This window comes from Anopheles stephensi, chromosome 3 (assembly GCF_013141755.1).
Source record: "Anopheles stephensi strain Indian chromosome 3, UCI_ANSTEP_V1.0, whole genome shotgun sequence".
Lineage (NCBI taxonomy): Eukaryota > Metazoa > Arthropoda > Insecta > Diptera > Culicidae > Anopheles > Anopheles stephensi.
Genome location: NC_050203.1, coordinates 55,922,501 through 55,947,285, shown reverse-complemented (window position 1 = coordinate 55,947,285; position 24,785 = coordinate 55,922,501). Strand labels below are relative to the sequence as shown.

The window sequence follows — 24,785 nt, the reverse complement described above, 5'->3', positions numbered from 1 at the left end:
TCGATTGTCCAACGGCGCCTCACGTCGCTTGGCACCCTGTGGTGGTCAATCATCCCCTACTCCATTTTTTTCAGCAGCTGTAAATAAGTTTGTGTGTGTGTGTGTGTGTGCGTGTGTTTCTAGCTCCTTTCTAACTGGCCTCTTCCCGAGGAGGAAAAAAAGAAAGGACACCCAGGTGTTTTCGCGGAAGAAAATCACCGGCACCACGAGCAAAGGAAAGAAAAAACCAACACTGGTGTAAAATTATCGGATTATCGTCGATTTGTTTTGAGCATAGCTTTCCCACACCTATTGCTTTTCGCTCCTCCTTGCCCGTTCCATCGGGCCGTGTGCTTCAAGGTGTAATTCTACAACTTACCACACACCGGATGCCGCCGGTGTTGAGTGTAATTCAATAATTGCAGATCGGATTATCGGGACACCGAGGCGGGACCCCAGTTGTGGTGCAGCAGTTTTACGCGTAAATGTGTTTAGTTTTCCTAATCTTCAGCTTTTCCTTTTGCTTTCCTATCAGTGTAGTGAACCGGTGCCATTTGAATCCTTCTGAGGAATTATGGAATAAAATTTAAAGTGAAAAAAGTTCATAAGTGTTTATCGATCGAGTTTATGGTGATTCAAAAATGTTGTGCAGTGAGAAAGAATATTGCATGGTAGAGTGATAATGTTAAAACATGTGGAAATACGACGGTCATATTCTCTTCTAAGCAAATAAAAGAAAGGGGAAAAAACGCTATTGCTGCTGGTAACCATTAGCGGCAAACATTATAATTTTCACCTTCCTTTTGCATCGGTCCATCGGTCCATCGGTAGTTCCCTCTATGCTGTTGGTTCAATGTGTAACCTGAACACTTTCTAAGGTAAGAGAGAATCAAATAACATTAAGAATTACCAAAGGTATGGGGGGAACAGTTTCAATAGGGGAAGTAGCGCAGAATGACACTGTGACAATGAAACTGTCCTAAATGAAATTTAATTCCTTGCGTTTTTAAGTGCTAGTGATAGAGAACTTCACCAAAAAATCAGGGTGAATGAACTGAGTATGGGGTTGCATCAGTTCATTATCTTTTTTTTTTGTTTTACTGGATTTGTTAAAAACTTGTCAGAAAATGCTTAACCTTTTATCTGAGTGCAACCCACAACTATTATATTTGATTGCCGGTACTGCCAGTCTTCGGCAGGACCGGGGTTCAAATCCGATCCAGATCGTTCCCCCGTAGTGAAGACTGACTTTCCAATTACATGGTATCATAATGTCGTCTAGTAAACCAGAAATGGCAACGTTGTCTAGTAAACCTTAAGAGTTCGTTAGACCAAAGAAGAAGAAGAAGAGCTGACGATTAAGTGATTACAAGAATTAACATGGTGTTTCCTTAACTTTTATTTGCCTTATTTTGTGAATTTTTGGTTGTGGCTGTGTGGTGGAATTATGGAGATTAAATGAAGATTAAAATTAGTGCATAAAATAGCTACAACAATAAAAATTAAATTATTAAAGAATTGGCATTATTTTCGAAAAAAATCCCGTACCTCTTTCAACTGCGGTTTTATTAGCTTGTTTCGAAACATTAGTGAAGGGAATATTGGGAGCTAGGGACATATTTATGTCTTTGGTTATTGAAATTATTTTTTTACATATTAACACCAATTTTTTACTCGTTTTTACTGTACTTTCAAGCTCATAGAGGCTAGTATTATGTTTTTGGTGGCTTATTGACAATACGGTGCTTACCGTCACAGTCAAAATATAATAAATAAAATTTATATAAATAAACAAATATTTTTGGTGGCATAGACTTTTTGACAATACAATGCGTTGATTGTTTGTTACTATGTTCCCATCCTGATAGTGTTCTAAATTTGAGGGTCTGATAAAGTCCCTGGTCTGATAAACTGTTCATCGTCTTAAAAACAGCTGGAAGCAGCGGCTGTAGCTAATGTACTTCGGCAATATTTGCACTGAAATCAAATAAATCAGCTTTAAATGACATCGGCTTAGCTCATTCATGTCCTGTTATAATTTTTATTTATAAAACCCTATAGGAAAAAATATCATTCAATCAGATTATGAAAGATATGATGGCCTTTTGTTGTTAAAAATGAACCTCCCTTCCCTTTTTGACAGTATAGAGAGATTTACCTACCATCGTACAAGATTACAAAATTGGAACATTTAAATAATAAATACGCTTCAAACACCTGATCAGTTCCCAATTGGAAAACAGTATTAATCTTTTGTCGTCTCATGTTCAGGTTCAACAACCCCAAATGCTTTGAATTTTTACTTTTTGTAGACCCTTTTAACTTTTAGATTCTTTAGGTTTAATAGTACGTAAATCAGAACGACAATTTTGTTTCATGAAGAATAGACTTCCGTTTTTGATCAACATTTTCATGCAATTTGAGGAAATTGTTATTATTTTTTTTGTGATGTAACTTTCATCATTTTTTTACATTCTGTTCATTCGTTATTAATTTTGGATTTGTTCTTATAACTTACGATTGCAATGTTCTATTGAGCCACTTCATCATTTGTTTAGCGATTTTAGTGCTGTGTCTTCTTACCTTGTCGATTGTTTTGAGCTAAATTGCAATAAATGTATAATTCCTATGTAAATTTATTCAAATGAATAATACAATGAGCACGACTTTATCAAACGTTCTCTCAAATTCTAAGCAATAGAGTATATATTTGGGTTGCTGATTACAGAAAGCATATCAGGTTAAGAGAACTACATGTTCTGCGTTCTTTCCAAGCAAATCTTCGTGAACAAACCATTTTTTACTTAAAAAAGATAAATTTTTGCAGTTTTTGTATTAAAAAACAAATCTTTAATAAAATTCTTCAAATTAACTAGATTCACAACTTGCATCAAAACAGTTGTAGAACCCCATACATAAAACGATGAAACTGTTTTCCCAGGACAGAAAAAAACTTCATGCTAAAGTTTTACATAAAACAAAACGAAGCATTTCAAAGCTTAATTGAAAACAGGCAAAAAACTGCCTAAACCAACAATGGTTGCATCACTAGCAAAACTACTGCCGAACTAGAGCGATAATAGAAAATAGGCCGTTTGTTTTTTTTCTCCAACTCTCCTAACGAACGCTTGTAAACACACCTGTGCATCCGATGATGGAAAACTTGGAATGCTTCTATCAACACTTCTGGTGCGATTCAGCAAACACTAGCTGGTGGTAGGGGAGGTTTTTTTTTCGGTTTTTATGCACAGAACTGTTACAGAAATAAAAAAGATCTCCCATTTGCAACGTTTACATCGCGATGGTGTTTGAGCAGTTTTTTATCTGTAGCAAAGTGGTGTGAAAGCGGTAGCCTGCTGTATTCACACACGGATGGTCAATTTTCCTACGGGAGCAAACCCTTTTTGTATATAGAAACAAAAAAAAGCAGCTGGACTAAGCATTGGATTATAGCCATCATGGAATGAATGGATGGAATTTAATGGGTGATGAGTTCCTGGTAGCTGAACTGAATCGTTCGTCAATGTTACCATTCGACAAAGTCCAACCATTCTTGGAATATCAAACTCTCGATTTATAAAATGTTTTTCACACGTTATGAAAATTCATCCCCTTCGCCGATCGCATAAACCGTGATAGATTTTGTTTTATATTAATGGATTATCGTTCAAAATTTCAAAGAGGGGTTGCGAACCAACCGAACAAAACGATTATTTGTTGAAGCTTAACCATCGCCAAGCGCCAGCAGCACACACGCGACACGCAATCGTGTCCCGATATTGATCTACACGAATGAAAAAAAAAACTCCCATCTTAACCGACTTCAAAGTGGCTGCTTAGCTAAGCCGAATTTAAATTTAATTCTAGGCTACCGACCGGCAGCTCCGACCACGCAAGCACCATGATCGTCCGAATGGACACAAAACCAACCGGATCAAAGCAAACGGATCCGCCCGAAGGCATCGATCCATGAGTTTGCATGAGTGGGCAATATTTTTCCACAACTCATTTAATTGGTTTCAGATTAACACAAAAGATTTAAACACACAAAATCTTAACCCCAGGTCAGCGAACAACTGTCATTTGATGGACAGTTTTGGGATTCCAAATTGGACCAAATTACAAGCGACGAACCTACGAGCGCGCTCTGAAAGCCGACCGCTGCTAATCTAGATGCGCTCGGTCATCACGAACGTATCCGCCCTGTACGTATCTTGTTTCATTGTTTCAAAAATCAGAACCAAATCTCGCATCAATTAAAGCTTCCAAACCGTTCACCACTGTTGGTTTTGTTGGGATCTGTCTGGTGCCTGGAGTGTGAAACGGTTTCTGTTGAAAGGCTTCCCGTGTTCCCGCGTTCCCGTGTGCCAGGGATTTGACTTGACGAATTTATTGACATTTTATCCGTGCCCATACGTGCACCGGCCTGTGCACATGTTTGTTTTCACATGCACTAGAAGTGCCCAATCCACACAAAGTTACGGATTGTTGCTGGTCCACAAGTGGGGCTTAGTGTTCGTTTACACTTCCCGGACAAAGTCAAGCGAACACCCAAAAAAAAAGCCTCCCCGGTAAGTCTAACTTCCGGATTGTTAGGCACGGGAAGGCTTTACACTGGACCTAATCTTCTTAGCGACACTTGAGGATCTTGGCACACTAATGGTCAACCCCACGGTAATGACAACACCCGTTTGTCGTACGGCGATGAAACAATTCAGGCACCAGACCACTGCCGGTTCGTACTGCCAGATGCGTAACCCAGACGGCAGATAACTGAATCATGCACACACCGGTTCCTCCATCAACGGTTGTAGCTTTCGGAGGTTGCAGACTCGTTTGTTTGCATTGACAGTGCTGATTCCCATTACGCCATCAACGCCCATTACCATCCTCATCATCTCCATTAACATTCGCACACATCGGAACATCCGTAGCCACGCCGGCTCGAATCGAAACAGATTGTTTGCGCACGAGGCAATTCGGTGAAGCCGAGCAAGGACGAGAAAGCGGCAAGGACATCTTAATTGCAAACCGACGGTACGTATGCTCCCTGAGCTCGGTTCCGGAACACACACGATCTTCACACTTTAACGCGCGTCACGATTGTCACGAGTACGGACGATGCGATTTCTTCGAATTAACATCCGAGCGCCCTGTGTTTGTCGATTGTCTTTGCCCGAAGCTAAAGTAAACCAGTGTATCCCCTGAGCTAACCTTACCGGCAACAGGGAATCCAGCAGACTGGAGGCTCAGTTAATCTCTAGGCATGAAGCTAAAGTCAAACTTCGCTCCACCTGAAGACTCGACCAAGAAGACTCGGCCCCACGTCGGGAGGTGAAGTTGAATCTAATTTTATCCCATAGCTCCGCTAGCTTTTGCAAAGCGATGCCTTCACCGTGGAAAGCTTTTCTTGGGTTTCGGTTTACTTTAATTAAATAATAAAATTCCAAACCTGCGCTAGACGACTCCCGAGACGGTGCTCTGGTGTGGTAAGGAAATGCCACGAAATGTTTACCGAACTGCGGGTGGAACATATGGGATTGGATGGAGCACAGTACGTGGCATTAAGATAATCCTCCCTTCCTGATGTAAATGAGTGGAATCTGGTGTACGAGCAGGTTCAACAAACCAGCCAGAGCCTGCCGGCAGAACCGGTACGAGGTACACTGTTCCGGGAACAACCGTAAGGGGTTGTAATTAGCAGCAGTAGTAGATGATGATGGTTGATGGAGTGCCGTTGTTGTATTGTTTACCTGCCCAGAGTTCTGAAATGAAATGTAGGGACGATAATTTACAGAACAGGAATCTTTTTGTGATGATGCCATGCTAGGTTGAGACTTATTCCTGAGGAGCTACTTTAAACAAGATGTCCTTTTTTAACCCATTTTTTTTTTACAATCCCACGTGGTGTCCCCAATCATGATTGATAAACACATTCGAATTCGAACCAAGGCTATTTTAAGTTGTCCTCCTTCCCGTGACGACACGCTTTTGATTATTCTTTTCTTCAACTCCAAACCCCTTTTTCCCACGTTCGGGCATCAGTTCCTCAACGATTGGGTTCCCATTTTTCTCCCCCCAGTAGTGACATTCGAATGACATCGAACAGCAAACCCCGTTGACAACCCTTGTTACTGTCACTGGTTGACACCTGGCTTAAAATCGTTTCGGGAGCTCCCACTTGAAGTTCTCCTGGGCGAAAATAAAATAGCCAAACTGCATACATCGCAGCTGGAGCGGGACAACCCGGATGTTAAGGGAGTTCGTTTGCCGACTCGAAACGCCTGTAGGTCGCCGGGTACATACGAGGTTAACGCTTTCATCACGCGTCACCGGGCGAGATTGCAATTTAGCTGCGAAAAGTTCAAATTTGACACCGAGCTCGGCTGCTGATTGACAGCTATCACACCCTTTTCGAGGGAACGGAGTTTTCCACCGAAGCACAGGGAAATGAATGTGTGTGTCGTCATTATCAGCGAACCTAATTTGTGTTTTATTAACGCTCAGCACAGCAAAAAGGGAACAAATATTCATTGGAAACCGTTTTAATATGCGTGCTAGTTAGCAGTCCGAGGGCTGCGAGTACGCAAATAAAAATCAACTTCCAAATTACGTACTCTTCGCTACTGTTTGGTGGCTTTGCAGATTATCATCCCGATCCGGTGTCCTGGTGTCGGTAGGTCCACTCTAGGGCTCTAGCCGGCAGCACCACCTGCAACGATGGTGAATATATTTAATTTAATTCTCCATAGGCTTCGCGATCGCACGGCGAAAACAAAGTCACACGTGGTGAAGCAAAACCACATTGTACAGGCCGTCCGGTTGCCGATCGGCACCGTGCGCAACCATCGTCACAGATACTCTCCCACACACTCACAACCTGCTGTGACCTTGATTGGGTGTATCACCACGCAAACAAAAAAAAAGACGCTCTCCGGGTGCAGCTGATGCCATGGCAGTGAGCAAATTAACAAACAACGCCATCGCCGCCAGCCGTCCAAGCAGAACTGCAACGAACGGAAACAGCTGTTTTGCGGATGCAACTGCTGTACAACTGCAGATGATTGTTTTCCTATCGGCAGACGCCAACCCCACGTGCTCTCGGTGCTCTCGGTCGCCAGTGGAGTGTGAAACTATTTCGGCAAACCTGGCGTATCCGTGCGCGTACCTCACCCCCATCGATAACAATCGATGCGAGGCGCCTAATTGAAATGAGCGGTTATGGAAATGAGCGTTCTCCCAGCCCCTGTATCACCCTGCCCGGATAGCATACGCCCGTAGTGAGCAGTGAGGTTATGTTTGCCGGGTTGTGTGGTATTTATTTGGTAGTGAAATAAATTATCAGTTTGGATTACATTGGTGCAGCGTATAATCACAGCTGTTCGTAGAATAAATAAGGATTTCTTGCATTTAGCATCTAATTAGGATTAGCATTGCGCCGGCGATATGCCGGGGTATCGTTTCATTACACAGCATCGGCAAGACAATTAGGTGAACCGGGTGCTCATAGGACCCTTTTTAATTATTCGTGCAGTTATAGTTTCTACAACTTAATTTGCAGTTGCGAACAAAACCCTGAGTGGTTATTCCTGAAAATTATTCCTTCCTATTTAACCTGCCTGATTTTTTCCTTTCAATTTTCTTAATGTTGATTACATATCGAGCAGCAATTTTTTTGATTTGTCTATTTAATGATTAGATAGTATAGTAAAAGTTATGTCAAATTTTTCTCATACAAAAGTTTTTCCTTTAACAATTTTTCAATAACATTTCCTTTAAAAAAATAAAAACAATACAGCCCGAATTTGTGAAATTTCAGCAATAAAATCTAACTAGATTGGAACTATAAAATACTTATTCAAATTGCATTAAACAAAAAATTGGTAACTTGCAAGCTGAACACCTAACAGTACGAAACAATTCAACCAAATTAAAATAATTCTATAATCTGTGAAATTTGTTTATATCAAAACCATTATATGCTCAAAGTTTAATAGGTTCGAAAAGTATGGCTGTACTTCATAATTTAAGGCATTTGGAGTAATCTAATCAGAATGGGCAACTTATGGAACATAATTTTTTGTATGTAGAAAATCATCGGCTGTTTAACGTGTTTCATGTTCAGCTGTTACTATTTCAACTGGAGGTCCTTGTCCTGAGAGAGAAACAGGGTAAAAAAACAATAAACAAATAATAACATTTTTTTTAAATATTTTTGTTATGATGTAGAAGCTGTTTGAGGCAATTCAAACATTTTTTTTTAGGAATGAACAGTGAAAAGTGTAAGTTTTAAAACCTTTTAATAGAATTTAAATGCTTATCCGCTGCAGGAAAGCACTTTCAAAAATGATAAACTTTGCTATTCCAACTATTTTAATTATAAATCCGATTCAACATTTAATTAAAAAACTGTTTTAACCTGTGTTTAGACTACAAGTTTTAACTTTAAAATTCTGAATGTTTCTGCTTCGTATTTAAAAAAATCTTCTTTTTAAAATTTTTTTTTTCAATAGGCATTCTAGAGGGAAGAAACCTCTAATTCTTTCTTAGTCTGCGAGTTGCACGAAAAAAAGGTTGCAATTATAGACAGAGGCTTATAATTTTTAGTAGTCTTACTATCTCAACCCTAAACTAAACCAGCCAAACATCATAACCCAATAAAATAGAAGCTTAGGAGCACTAAAATACACAACATTACCATGTGTCACAGTGCCTCTCGGTCGTGTCAACAGCTCTGACTTCATGTCCAAAATAAGACACACAGTAAACACTTCATCTGACCACGTCCCCTAGACTGCCTAGAGTTGAAGTGTTCCCAAAGCTCATCACCATCGAGTGCAACAAAACGGCAAAGAAACAGTTACGCTAAAGCTGTAGTAAATTAAACACTCATTCGCACAGAAAAGTGTTTCCAAAACATTCATGCTACTACCACTGCTGGCGGGATCCTTTTTCAAGATGCACTCTCAATGGTCATCCAGTGCCGTTCGCTACTTCCCCGAGCCAACCACTAAAGAGCCAGTCAGAGTGTAGAGCAAAAGGAAATATTTGAAACATGAACCCTTTCGATGGTCTCGATGCATACGACCCATAACTGCACTTGCAGCCAGTGTTTGATGTCTGAGTGCGACAAACCGGTACACTATGGTCAGAGGACGAAAAGAAAAAGCGAGCTTTCCCTCCATGCTTTAACGTTTGTCATGCGTCACCCTGTACACAACCCCTTTACGATGCTCTTAAGATCAACTATCATTTGACATTGTGTGTCCCCAATAGGTGGACAGTGACCCAGCTTGCATACCAGCTTACTACAGTAAATTGTGCTATGCTAGACTAATAGGAATGGATGGATTAAAGGACCATTCCGGATGTCCTTCAATTTCACCCTACACTTGAGTGTTAAATTAAGGGAAGAGACAACCCTTATTTTAGCTAAAACACTGCTCGTTTCGCTTAAAGTAATGCTGAAAGTCAGTAGTTGATTTTACTCCAACTTTTCTCATTTTCAGTAACATCAAAAGGAAAACATGTTGCTAAGGACTGAAAAATCATTTACTACCTTTGCCACCAGGCCACCAGCACGATGAAAAATGATTCGGAAACGTTGGTATTTTGTAGCTTTGCTTTGCACCATTTCCCCACCAGGTACTGACTAGCACTTGCTATCCGAGCACGGTTTGATTCCAGCACCGTACCGATGCGTGTACACCACCGGCTGGAACATGGAAACAATGAAATTGAAATGAATATGTGGTTTCGGTTGAGGGACTCCTTTCTTTGCCGGTTTGGTTTTGTGCTTCCTGGCCAGCATCAAATTACGTGGCGGCGCAGGCCGGTGGAAATGACCCGACCCTACCGACCGACCGACAAAGAATGAAATAGAGACACAAGTCACACTGAATGTATGTTAGGAGCTGGTTGGGAATACCTGATGCAGTAAGTGCTTTCACGTATTTGGTGACGATAATCAGCAATAATATTTCAATATTTAAATATTAAATAATTTAAGTGAGTGCGTACTACATCAGCTGAGATTCAGAATCAAATCTCTCAACTACAAGAAACTGAGCTAAATATCCCACATCAAAAAGTAAGCTTCAATGGCTTCCTTCCCAGACAAGCACCCTTCTCGATGATATCCAACACTCCGGTCAGAAAACTACAGGTCAACTATTTTCAACATTTTTGGCACGTGCCACGATAGTGAATGTGAGCTATTTTCTACCATTCTACAGCTTCTCCTTAAAATTCTTTGCACGCGATCACAACAGAACCGCACAAAATCACATCCCCCAACAGAGCAGGTGGTAACGAAACATTGATACCTAGGCACGATTCTAATCGAGTTACGGTACGAATCCTTCGCCACTGAGCAGGATGACAGAACTCCCTGTTTCGGTGCTCTATTCCGCTGTCCGGCAAGTACTCAATTCATTATGCCAAAGCATGTACAGCAACTTCCGCTACCAGCTTTGCTTCTACCCACTCGCACAAACACTTCCCGAACATATGAGTCCAGGAACCTTATCCGGAAATATCTTCAAACCTTGTCGGCATTCGGGTCCTCGCATTATGAAGAATCTCATCCAATATCCACCGGCAGGAAAGAAGCCATTCCAGTGGCGTTCTAGCAACTTCCACCACTGAAAAACCTCTCATAAGAAGCCGCACACGTACCGAGGAACGTTGGCTCGGGAACGCCTGAAAGTAGGCCCAACAAAATCACAGCAAATGTATCTGGTTTGTCACAACAAAGAGGTAAATTTCAACTCCGACCAGGAACGGCTCAGGCTGGGTATCGTAAACAGTACGATTGAACAACAGGTTCGCTGAACCGTTCGGCAGGAAATGACGAAAATAAGGCAAAGCATCCTGGTAGCAGAGCAAATATTTTTACCTTAAAAACAACAGCATTCCTCTCAGATCGGTTGTGCTACCGCGAGGCTTTTGTTTGCGTATCATATGCACGGCAAAGGCAAGGCGAAATCTCGGCATCGTCGGGTTGGGTATGTCTCTTGAGCGGCTGTCCGCGAAAAACATTTTGTTTCCCGAGCGTTGGTTTGCCCAGAAACTCTTGCTTCCTTCTTTTCCCGGTAGGCACTTTAATTGAATTGAAAGAATACTCTCGTTTTTGTGGGCCGATGGGCTAGAACACTGGGGGATACAAGGAAGGAGAGGTGGAAAAAAAATGAATGAAACGGGAAATCACTTGAACGTGGCAGTCTTTATAAATCACCTTGCTTAAAGTTGATCGTTCTGCAGTTTTCCGATCGCGGGCACTTTTTCTTTCCCTTCAGTCGGCAGGCAGGTAGCACAGCAAGAAGTTTATCGTTGTTGTGTCCTTGTGACTGGTGCGGTAAAAACTGAACGCACCTATCTGGGGCGGTAAATAATAGCACCAACAAAACTCTAGCTGCCTCCACCGATCCGCATTGGACCGCTTCCGTCTGATCAAAAGCTCCTCAGCACGGGATACACCACGGCCCGATTATAAAGTTGCACGCCAACAAAAGCGAGAGCGCACGAGGCAAAAGTTTATGCGACGAGCCGTTTTTATTTTATTTTTTCTATCACATTTTATTGCGGGCTTTCACCGTGGTTCGCTTCCCCTACCCGGGGAGTCTCGTGTGGTGGAAAGTTTTATAATGTCACCAAATACTTATAACTCTGCGCCGGGTTTTTAGATTTCGTTGTTCGACGAATTTCTTACCCATCGTTGTCCTTAAACGGTGCAGAAGGTCTTTTCTTTTTCGCCGGAATCCGTGTGCCATCTGAACGAGCACGCGCTTTCAGGCAGAGGAAAAACTATCTCTATGATGGTGGTATGTGAAAGAAAATGTCACACCGATTTGTTGACATAAGTGGTTCTTTATAGTGCTTGTTAGGTAGCACCGTAAGCTTTCCATCGCTTAGTTCTGTATCGTAAGCAAAAAAAAACCTACACTTTTAGACCGATATAAGTGTTGATACAAAATACAAAAAAACTTCAAAATTATTACGAATCACTAATATGTTGTTTATTATTTTATTTTATTAAATATGACGGTCCGATGCCGTATTGTCACCACCGCATGTGGTGACTGTAATATGTAGTTTATAGTTGTAAATTATAGTTTATATGTAGGTTGTGTAGGCTCATACAAATCGCCTCTTATTTTTCGTCATATTAACCTGCCTGAGCCCTGTTTATACTAATGCTAGAGTCTTTGATGACCGATGCTTCTTCTTCTTCTTCTTCTTATTCTTCTTATTCTTCTTCTTCTTCTTCTTCTTTTTCATCTTCTTCTTCTTCTTCTTTGGCCTAACGACCTCTTAGATCATGCCTGCCATTTCTGGTTTACTAGACTTAAAGATACCAAGTAGTTGGATAGTCAGTCCTCACTAAGGGTGGAATTGATATAAACCCCGGCCCTGTCGTAACAAGATGTACTCTGTTGTCGCCTATACATCCGGGTCGCACCCTAAGCTAAACCTAAGCTAGACAACCTGAAAAATTAAAGCTGTGTTCTGTGAAACAGTCGAGGCGTCAAAACAATTGAGCCGACACAGGCAAACTGCACAATTTTAAAACGAAATCAATGCTTTGCTGGTGGATAGTTTTGCCCATCAGTTTGTTTGGACAAATAGCAACATTTCAGCCGCTAAAGATCAAAAACATGAAAACATGGCTTAGTTCATCATAGACTTCACTAATGTAGTCGCTAAAGGAATGCTATTTGCAGCCATTTACGCGTCAACATTGATCGATTACGGTGTCGTTACAATCGATATTTCGTCTAAAATTATTTTTTTTTTTATCAAAATAACTCTATAAAAAGGTCATTTTATTAAAAAAAAATTTTTAGGTTCTCCACATCTTCTCCTTTTTTGGCATAACGACCTCTGTAGGCCATGCCTACCATTTCTGGCCTATAAGACTTAATGCTACCATGTAGTTGGGTAGTTGGTAGAACTGTCCGGACCTGCCGTATGAATACCGGCGCCGCTGTAGCCTCTACCACCCGGCCGACCCATCCTGTCCCACATCCTGCTTACAAAAATTAGATCCTGGTTACAAAATTGCTGAATCTTATTTATAATATGTCCTTTTAATGCTTTCACAATTCTTATTGGATTCCTCATATGGATGTAAAAATAGTTAAAACAAAATCTCAAATCACAATTAAATCAAATCACAACAATAAAGTTCGATTTAGAACCGATAGCTAGCTCCCGATAGATAGTTTGATCTCGATGTGATCATGTGCACGATGGATTAATTTGGATTGGTCATTATTAAAGTTTTGCATTTTCTTGTATCCCTTGCCTTATTTCCAATTAACAAATACATTGATACCACCTTCATACTACACTTGAAACTACCTTAAACGTCGTGTTGCATACTCATAGGCGCTAACAATATTATTTTATCCTATTTAATCTGCAACGATCGCTTAAACTTAATTGGTGGGTTAAACTTTGTTGCGGAACTACGTATAATTCAATCAAAGTATCAAAATATTAAAATAAAAGCAAAAATCACAAAACCATCGAATCCCAATTCAGCGTTGAACAACAACCACGACAGAAGTCGGGGACACTCTTTAAACCGATCAGTAGTTAGGCTCAATTCGAGTATATTTAAAATGTGAATTCTTCTATTAAATCAGAAAATGACCAGAAGATCATTTGGTAAAATAGCATCAAATTAGAAAAAAAAATGTTGCTCAATTTGACAAAAAACATCGAACTATACATTACGGCAAAGTAAACCTGTTTAATTTGGACCAAACTATCACTGGAATAACCAGCAGTGGAAAAGGCCTTCAACAAATGCTCTCTTTAAAAAATCCAATAAAATATGTTTTACTTAATTGTTTGGAATAATTTATTACATTCTTGAAATGCTCATATGAAAGCTCATTTTTATTCAAATTTATTTACCCAATAAAGAATAACTATGGTGAATAACCATAAGACTGTTGGCTGATATTTAATAAATTCGTTCTCCCTTCGCAAAAACTTTCCCGCGTTCTTTGCCACCGATCCGATTAGCGACATGTCATCGAACCAGTTAGCGGTGACAGCAAAACACGTGTTAACCCACACGCAAGTACTTTCGCTTCCTGTCCAACTCGCTGTCACCGGCGCACAGAGCTTATCATACAAAGCCAAGCTGGAGAGACAAATTTTTGGTTGCCCTCGTGTTATTCTCCAAACAAAAATTGCTCTTCTTCAGCAGCAGCAGCAGCAGCAAAGGAAGTCCGAAAGCTGGAAGGCTACTAACCGATGACGGCCACTAACCCTGCCACCGCTTGGGTAAAGTTTTTTGACAGTTCATGCACCAACAAACTGTCAGCTGAAATTAAAGCTAATCCTGCCAGCAGCAACAGCTCACCGAAGCGTCCACCGTTTCGTACCGGGGGCACAGATTTTTCCGACCCCGGCAGAAAGACAAACAGGAGGAAAAACGAGAGAACCAACACAGACACACACACACACAAACACACACACACACACACACACAAACTCCAATGTTGAACAAATGGTTTGGCATTAGAATGCTCGTCCCGTCCTGCGCTCGTGAACTCGTGTGCTGTTGGTACAACGCTTCGCGAAAAAAAAGCTGTATATTTTGGGTGGAAAAGCGAGTGAAAAGCGCGCCGATCGACGAACACACAAAAAAAAACAAACTCGCTGTGACCTCGTGCACTCGTGAAAGCACACGATGTGATTATTATTCGAGCACATGTTTTATTAACTTTGTCATGTTGGTCCCGTGGGGCACTGGCTCGCATAACTCTACCGCCGTGCGGTACACAATTCCCGCGAGGTTGACCTTTACCGGTGGGTTCCGACTGACGACAGGTAGGTCGGGTGGGTTTTTCACTTCCCTTTTTCGTTCTCTCTCAATCTCTCTCCCTTGGTGTGTCACGGCAGTTTCCACGCCCGCAGCATTAACGTCCGCAGTGGATGTCTTCGTAATGTCCTTATTAAGAGTGGCGTTGATGGTACGTTCGCTTCTTCACGAGTAAAAGAAAACCAGGAACCACTGCCGGATACAGTCGTCCCGTTCGGCTCATTGAAAAGAGGCCGAACCGAACACCGTGGAGACCAAAATTAATGAACCAATTTTCGGCGCCTCCAGGCATCGCACCGGGTGTACAAAAGCGAAAGGAAATTGAGAGCATCTTGGAGCGCTTTCTGCGGCGGAGTTGGTGACACCCGATGTCCTCCCGCGCGCTGACAAACGGCAAACCGTCAATGCTTTGCCGAACGCTGGCGTGACCCGAAAACGAATCGGGTCGTTTGTCATGATGATTGATTCGTCGACATGACGTGTGCCGAAAGCACCATTAGAACACGCTGTATATGGGCACGTACCGGTGCACGCGACATTATCTCGCTGGTCACCACAGTTCATCGCAGCATCGCAGCAACATGATGCCGGCCGATGATTGGAACAGCTTTACCAATGCGTGATTGCACTCGACGACACGCGACAATAAACTTAATGCGACTAATTAATTGCCATTCCGATTGGTGTAGCGCAATTTTGCCCGGTCCCGGTGTTCGACGGGACACTTGCTACTCCTAACCAGTTCGACCTAGCGTCCTGGTGCCTATCCCAGGGAAGGGCATCCGTTTGATGCGATTAAAGATTGACAGGTGAAGCGTGAATAAATTAAACGAAAGCCGACTCGATTGCAATCGGATCAACTTATGTGTGTGTGTGCCAGAGAGAATCAGACGGATGGTTCGGCCTGAAACCATCAGGAGTGTATTCGTGCGGCAAAATGCTTTAGGGAAGGATTTCGGTACTTAGTGCTTTGATTGAGCTGGGAAAACTTTGACTTCGTTGGTCAAGATTAGAGTGTGGTGGAATCGTTGCAAATTATTCTTTCAAGACAGTGACCAATGAGTAGCGTTCGACCCTTATCACAGGATTTTAGGCGATTAAGACTACAGGTGCCTTATAAATCTCGTATGGTGAAGCACCATCGTCTGGATGACTCTGAATGACTTATCAATCTACAATTTACTTATTGGTATTTTAACTGACGGACATCACAAGGTGTTCAATCCTATGTATTTGGGATAAGTTTGCTTTTCTGTGTAATCCTACCGTTTTTTGGTGTGAAGTGCAAATTGGAAACAATTTAATCTAAGTTTTATACCGGTGTTTATTAACTTGAAGAGGAGCCGTTCGGAGCATTCGTTCAGCTCGATCAAGCGTAGGATTGAGCTTGAACACAAACTTTTGCAAAGCCTACGATTATAATATTAAAGCAAAATATTAACAGACACCTTTTACCAACTTTGTTGTTGTTTTCTCCTTCTTTTTGGACCTTTCTTCTTTGGAAATATCATGGCGGCCATTACTGTTACCTATCCTTGGCTTGATTTAAACATAACTAGATAGGAAGATTTAAAGTTCAAGGCTGCTTACTGTTCGTAGTAGAGTAGGCAATTGAGTCTTCCGTATCCGAAGAAATGAAGGGTAATTGGTGTTCCCGCAAAGCAAATCACCACGACCAAGTAGACAACATTGGACAACGGCTGAAGGGCATAGTTTGAACAAGTTAACGTGTGTAAGTGGTAATTGTATGACCATGAAGCTTGATGGGAACTTGACAGATAGCTTCAGAACGATACAAAGCGACGGATCAGTTCTGTTGACCAGAAGTCTCAAGATGTCAGGTCGAAGCAGAACACTAAATCTCGAGATACTAAGAGACACACAGAAACTATTTATTTTCCAAAAGAGTTAAAAACTAGGATTCGAAATGGATATGACCCTTATGCCCCGCAACAAAAGCAAATCGACGTATGTAATAAGCTGGAACTATATTTTTACTTCTACGCTTCAAATATTAAAATACTAATCAAAATTGTGTGACTCCTCAGCTTTGAAGTAGTTGATGTGTTAATGAGAAAAATCATTATAACAGGCACGCTTTAGAAGAGTTATAAATAAAGCAACTGTTGAGTCGCGGAATAATCGAATTCCTAATCCTGATATCAGATCATTCCATTGATTCATCCGATCATATTCGACCCTTGAAAAACAAATGCGGATTGCCTACCTTTAGGCGCAAACAGCAATATTTAAAAATCAAACACTTTAATGAAAATTTAAACAAATCAAAACCCTGGCCATCATCACCTGAAGCACATGCTAATTATGAACTTCCCCAAAAGTGCAACCAAACCTAATAAACAACTTCTCTTCTCTTTCCAGTGGCTCGTTCAGTGACGACAAATAAATAAGGTAGGGTTAACTAAGTTATTTATTAGCTGTTAGTCCCAATTAGTAGAAATTGTTCTGTTGCTTCTACCACACCAACCCAAGCGCACTACTAACAGAACGAAACCTCGGTCTCGGTTATCGAAAGCCTAACTGAACAAACGTACGGGGTTTTCCCCCAAAAAATCACGGTTCAATACACTAGCTAGCAACCACGTGCCGTAGCAAAGCATTCGTAAATTATTAAGCAGTTCATCAGTCGTTCGCAGCCCTCATTGTTTCATTAGTGCGTCGCTCTGTTAGGTTTGTTTTTTTTTTTTACTTCAGGAAGAACGCCCAAAAACGCCTTCAGCCTAACGTCTCGACGAACGCGAACCCATAGCGCGTTTAATTTACTTCTTTGATTGTACCGCACCTTACGCAGCAGCGGACGCATTCCAGTACGGACACACTCGCGCGGACGCATTATTACTGTCTCATTACCATTTCAAACCCCAACGACCTCGGGCCTATTCCGCCGGAGTGAGTCGCAACGGTTAAGCCATTCGAACAATTTCACCAAACAGGCGACGTTCTCCACCATTCGTCGGAGCTTTCTCGCGTTCTGTCTTCGATTCGACTTTAACCCCTTGCTGGGTGGTATGGTGTAGCATAAATAGTCATTATTCGCTCAGCTGGCATAGAAAAGTATGGTATTTGGTGTAGAATCTCTCTCCGCTGTCCGCTAAGTTGCGGAAGATTGGAGCGTTAAATTAGATACAGTCGGCAGCAGCGATACTGGCCACCAAACTTAACGAAGCATTGCAGCTGATCTATTCTTCACCTTCAGCACCATTGCCGTAACGGGGTGTACTTCCGTGCTTGACCTCGGTCGTAGTGCGTGCGTGGTATGAGGTAATGATTTTTGGGAAGCTTTCGGCTTTTGGAACACCAGTTCTACGTTACCGACACGGTTCGATGAGCAACTTTAACCAAGGAAACAAAAAAAGAACCCTTGGACCCCCTTTTAAAGTTGGGCCCGTTCCATATGCTTCCCCAAATGTGTCCAACAGACTAGGCTGACAGCATCATAACCGAATCACCGGTACGTGCTGTGAGTGACGATAAGCTACATAAAGCGACCGCAAAAACCGATCGATTCAACCCAAACACAGAACACATGCCGGCCGACGTGGTGCGAAAGATGAGGTTAGCTTCATGCGAGGGAAGGATTTAATTACGGAAGGATGTGACGTGTACAGGCCGCTCAACCGTTTGCAACCTTAATAAAGCTTACCTTGAGTGCATTCACTTGCCAATCATGCAGCCGCACCGCGTTACAAAAGCGGCTGATCACGGTGCCGATAAGATCTAATGCACCTGTGCAGCCAAGTCTTATCTTGTGGCGAGGTTCCCGTTCGGTGACCGTGAATGAGGGAGCCAGACCACGCTAATGCCACATCACCCCTCGGCACACATGTGTATGTAACATGCGTTCTACCCGCGTGCTCGGGGGACACATGTTTTATGGCACAGTTTACGGTCTGGTTAGCACCGGACGGGTAAATTATTATGTTTCGAAATGCACTTTCGCCTGGAGCTTTCTTTCGTACTGCAGCACGATATGCATCTGCAGCGGTAACAGCAAGACAACAACAAAAAATATGATAAAACCACATGGTGGAGCGTATTCAAAAGCATGTGAAGAGGTGCGGGCATGATTAAATTATGTTCCTATGATGAAATGTTATTACAGTGGAGAGGGAGGAGGAACTAAAGGAATAGAAATGTAAATTATTAAATGAAACACAAAGCTGGGTCGTTCTATTAGGCGGATGGATTTTACATTAATGCGGTAGATGGCACGAGGGATTGAATAACAGTATATTTAATCAATCGAAATGCGTTGAAGGTTATTTTAAACGGTTTTGCGCCTAAAGTTATGCAAAAAGGCTATTTAGATAATCCTTATATCGACAAAGGCTTAGGGCACTACAAAACAATCTGATTTGCAAGTTCTGCAAGAAATAAGTAATATTTTACTACTAAATCAGTAATATTAGCATGCCTTGGTTGATTTTTGGATTCATATTTAAAAAAAAAACTTGGTCAACTTAGACTACGGCTTTATTATGATGATATATATTATATATTATGATATATTATTATGATATATTATTATGATATAGGCTTTATTATGATGGGATTTAAAGCAGACAATGAACACCCATAGGCACGTCTAACGAACTCTTAGGTCATCCCTGGTCATTTCTAGCTTACTTACTAGACTTATTGATACCATGAAGTTGCATAGTCAGTCCTTAACTCTAGGTGTATGATCCGGATAGGATTGTAATCCCGGTCCTGCCGTTTGAAGACTGGACTACCACCGGACTATCCTCGTTCGAAAAGTGTTTCTTTGATTAATTCAAGCCTTATATCTGTACAAACTCCACATGTTTTTGGAACGCGTCGAAAGCAACATAAATAGCGTTTTACTCTTGAATTTGTATGCTTTGATGTCATATCGAACTACACAAAAAAATCCTTAAGATTCAATTCCGGAGAACTAGGAAACTGCCCAATTTTTCCAGGAAATTCGAAAGAATTTTCCTAACACCAGACTTTGTACACAATAGCAATTTCGGTTGCTGCATGCTGGAATATGTAGTGGTCATCTCTGAAGATGCTTTCCAGACTTGGTTTGCAATCAGCTTGAAGTCCTTAGTTAATAACGCCGAGTGGAATTATAATCCTGCGGGATTAGTTAGACCTTTAATTGCTGGTTTCTTGAACTTGATTTAACTCCCAGCTGAATATTCAATCCAGAATACGGGCTGACCGTCTGAATGAGATTCGATATCGGTTCCATCGTATCAGCAACTTGCTACCATTTAAACACTGGAGGTCTTCCCATCTTGTCAGTAGTAAATTAAAATTTTTCCATTCGCTGGTTTGTCGATTGGTTGGTTGCTTAGAATTTCTAAATTATAAACAAATGTAGAAAACCTTCAATGAAATTCGGTCGAAGTTTTGCATTTCAGTAATACAAAATATAATATTGCAAAGGAAAAACTTCTCAAAATTCAATGGAACTCTTGATGGCACTCCGTCAACGGTGAAATGTTACAATCCTCTTTACATAGTTGCTATCAACCACCAATAGAACGGAACATTTACCACAAGCGTACCCCATCGACAGCTACCAGAATTCGATGCATTATGTCACAGGTGAAAGCCACATTGTAGTGAGCGTACAATATGATCCGTGAAGGAAAAGATCAGTCGACTGCAACATGAAATTAAATACCGTTTCGAAGTTGCCACAACTCCATTCTTCATTTCATCACAAAGTAACGCCCTGGATGCACCGGACGTGCATGTAGCCATATTCATTTTTTAGGAAGCGAGTCAAAAAAAAAACTCCGGAACAAGTAAGCTGCCAGCATCAACGTGCAACAACGTGCTGCAATTTGCCGAGCTGCTCGAGTATCCGAGTTCCTGTGCGGTTCTAAATCCTCCAGGGAATGATAAAAGTTTGCCCAACTTGTATCCAATATCCGTAGCAATATTTCATGATCGATTGCAATGGATTCCCCCCCGCTTCCTACCCACCCTTTGGGTTCATCAACACTGGAACTGGTGAACGAAAAATGCACTTTTATGCACAGGGAAGAATGATACACCAGTCCCAAAATTGTGTGAAACTTCCGAATTGATAAGTCGAGTACCCTCTTGCGTATCGGATCACCGGAAGAACATGAAACCATTCGTCGATCGGTGCATGTACGGGCACAACATGCTTCACTTCTATCGCCGACCACTCCCAACCGGAGGGTTTAGAATGTAGCATTCTGACCAAGGAAAAACCAGCTCTCAGATATTCCCCCGTCACACACTCACACTCTCACGCAATCATGTCCATTTGCAGTAAATTGCACACTGAAAACATGGACGGAAGGATCGAAGCTACAAAGCACTGCGAGTAAGTCGATGGGTTATAATTCATCATCTTTTGCATCCCCGAAACCCCACTTGGGCAGGGACTGCATGCTGGAAGCTGGTACCCATCGAGCGGGCCACCACATTAATACCACGTTCCACATCACTCACACGCAACATCTCCGTTACGGGATCAGCACCAACTAAGTGTCGTGTTTTATTTCCCTCTACGGTCATTGCCTACGGTTCGATATGATGGAAAGCCTCCCCCCGGAGTACGAGCGGATAACAATGAAAAATTTAAATCACCCCATTTTGAATTTGTTTCTTGTAGAGGGTTTTTTATTTTTTGCTTATGCTCTGCCCACTATTAAAATTATTTTACTTTTCTAAGCCCATTCCGGTCTCGCTCGCTCCCACCGGAGCACTCCCAAGGGTGCTTGCCGGTAATGCATTACGATTCAGTTGCAGTGAAGTTTTTTTTACACTACACACGCTGACGAATTGCGTTGCGAGATATTTGCAAGCTTGCATTTACGTCGAATCGTCGAGCTGGACGGTCCCGTTTGTGCTTTTCCGCCTTCCACCGACAATCCGGCGATGATTTAAGCGTTTCTCGGACTAGGGGTCGAACCGATGCAGGACACTATTATCCCGGATGCAATGAACGATTGTTCACGATGGCATAATATGTCTGCATGTGTGTGTGTGTGAAAGGACTGTTTGAAATGCATCCCACTGTTACTTCTACTACTACCAACGCCATTGGGAGAGATAGGGTCTGCATTTTAGGGCATGATGTGGAGCACTTTCGAGTGTCATTTTGAGCACTTGCGGTTGCAGCCCGAACCGTGTGTGATTTATGATGCAGGAATATGTAATGGCGTCGAAAGTTGTCCAGCGCGTTTTTGGCCACCGGGCATATCGATGATTTACCGTTGCCGAAGTCACGTGCGGGGATCGTTACGATCAACTCTGTAAAACCATGAGGCAAAAGATGGGATGGGATGGGGAAGACAGCAACATTAGGATTGAATATTCGTATCCGTATTGTTTGGAGGATCGGTGATATACATTTATTTTGCCTTGTCGGGGAGCTGTAAATTTGTTGACAAATTTTCGGCTGCTAGTTGGGGAGTGGCTTTGAATATTGATAAACATTTTGATCAAGTGCAGCTCACCCTTTGGTATGTTGGTGGCGTGTATTTTAAAGACAATTTTTGCAATTAAATTGAACATGATAAGTACAGGAAGGTGGTCGATTATTGTGTACATAAATTTTAAATGTGTAAAAAAAATGAAAATGAAACGTATTAAATGTTCATAATCTTGTACAAATTCTGGTCATTCGTGCAACAAGCTTTAAAATGCGGAAAATTGTGCAAATTAAATAATTACAGATTAATTAAAAAAAAATCTGGAGACCAACAAGAAACAATTAAGAAGTATACCTGCGGTCGGCTGAGACTCTATCCATCTCAACCATTATTGGATCAAAGTTTAAATGTTTTGAGCCCTTTCTGAGTCAGTCACTGCTCCAATTTTTCCGTGGAATCGGGAAATAAGTTTCTTATTTATTATATTTTTTACGACTTAGAGGCATCAGAGGCAAAAATTAGGCCAGGATAAATCTATTGAATCGACAACGTGCTCACAGAGATATTTTTTAACAGGCATCAAAAGCCGCTGATCGTTGTTGTTGTCAACTGTATTTTTTTTCGATATCTCCAGAAATAAGAAGATATTGCTAAACTCGACGCGGCTATAACTATGGTTCAGGGTCTGCTTGACAACTTCAACTACTCATGGATTAAACTATCGGTACAAATAAATATTGACAGCTTCTCGATTATGTTGGCCATAACTACCACAAAGGAATCGATTATTGTCTTTCACTTCAATCTGAAGAGAACTTGGACTGTCATTTATGACTTCTACAGCTTCTGTGTCGTCGACATTATCGACCACCACATCCTCACCGATTGCCATGGATACACTACACGCCGAGCCACCTTCCAACTTGATACCGAACTAGCCATCATACAATCACCCGACAAACAACAGCAGAGCCAACTCATTCGATTTTTGCCCATCAGCAGCCTGCACCGAGAGATGTAAATTCATAGCGCCATAGTGTTTACATAACACGAACCATAACAGTTATCCATAGCTAAGCCATACATTCTATAGATTCACCACACGTGTAAAAATAGACAGGAAAGAGGCGAATAAGGTCTCAAAGATCCTAAGCATCTATAAATAAATGATTAAAAAAAATCTAACTTCCTTCACTTTATTTCAATATGATAGCTGGATAGTCAGATCTGCGTACGCAGAGATGGTCCTTATAAGTATCGTCAAGAATAGGCAATCAGTAGCCACATAGAAATTAAAAACATCCCTAAATTGCATACTTCTTGGCTTATTTAAAATAATAAAACGAGTAGGAGTACAACACCACAAAACCAACAAATAAAGCATATCTTTCCATTCCAGCTCACACAACTGATTGACGCTAATGTTTGCTTAATTTTACGACAACTCATCATCATTATTCAACCCACTCTTGTAGAAATGCCCTCCACTATGCTTAGTTTAAATTTACTAATGACGAGTTAATATGAGACGTTACTCAAGAAGATGATTTTCTAATTACATCCTTGCCTGCACCATCTCCCGGTTTACCCGAAGGTTGACCTTGCGCCTTTCAAGATTTTACACACGCAACGCACATCACCCTCGTTTTCTGACACTGTCAAGTGAAATCTTACTTCCTTCCCTCGAAACGATACCACCGCATTCGAGTGTGAAGAATTAACGAAGCGTTGAAAATAATCGTTTTAACATTTGATATGCACTGTGGGGTTATGGGAAGAGAGTGGCATTTGAAAATGTGATGTTGCTCTAGACATTAACAGCAAGTACAGCGCGAAAACTTTTTCCCAATACGCACACACATACGGTTTATCCGCCCGAATAAGTAAATAAACCAGGAGAAACTTAAACGCCTTCAATCGTAAAATATTCATCCACGCAAGCATACAATATGCTGCTTGAGTAAGTTAGTAGAATTCTTCCAACTCCATCGAACACGCTATCTCTTGAAAAAGTCAGCTTCAATCGACCATTTTTTTTAAACCTCGCGGCATGATGTGCTTTATTTGTCCGCTTCCTCGAACGGCAAAAGTAAACAGCGAAGCCGTCTCTAAATCTTGTCACGCATCAACGCATCCTGTGAGCTCGTGGTCATCCCACTGTCCAAAAAGGGATAGAACACAGTAAAAAACACACACACACACACAACCAGCCCCATTTTCCACATCCACCGAACGAAACATCCGGTTTCGATTTGCGTATTTGAAAAATTTATTCAATAACCGCTCCGTGCCCCGATCTGCACGCCTGCCTGCGCCCGGGGATGATACAGGAGTTTACCAAGGACGTGTGTGTTTTCGATACGATTGCCCTAAACGGAAGGCTTGAATCAATTCAAAGCGCTCGACGAAAGGCAGGAGAAAGCGGAAAAAATCCACCACACAAGATCACCTTTTTTTGCGGATATTTTGACACGCAGATTTCGGTGTGTTTCAATCGTTATAGGGCGCGTTCGATTGGTGTTGGCTGCTGTGGCTTTTGCTCACATTTTCTCACGATTTTT

At 41.6% G+C, this 24,785-nt stretch overlaps 1 protein-coding gene across 7 annotated transcripts in view; it reads left to right on the top strand.

Moving 5' to 3' along the window:
• The window catches only part of LOC118513455 (carboxypeptidase N subunit 2), a 202,579-nt gene that overhangs the window by 110,618 nt on the left and 67,176 nt on the right, over window positions 1–24,785 (top strand). For 4 of the 7 annotated variants that reach the window (XM_036059221.1, XM_036059217.1, XM_036059220.1 and 1 more), the window contains one exon: window positions 17,201–17,230. The gene's annotated coding sequence lies outside the window, so the exon portion shown is untranslated. Of the gene's footprint in view, window positions 1–514; window positions 858–17,200; window positions 17,231–24,785 lie in introns of all 7 variants that reach the window. The other 3 variants (XM_036059223.1, XM_036059218.1, XM_036059222.1) reach the window with 2 other exon arrangements.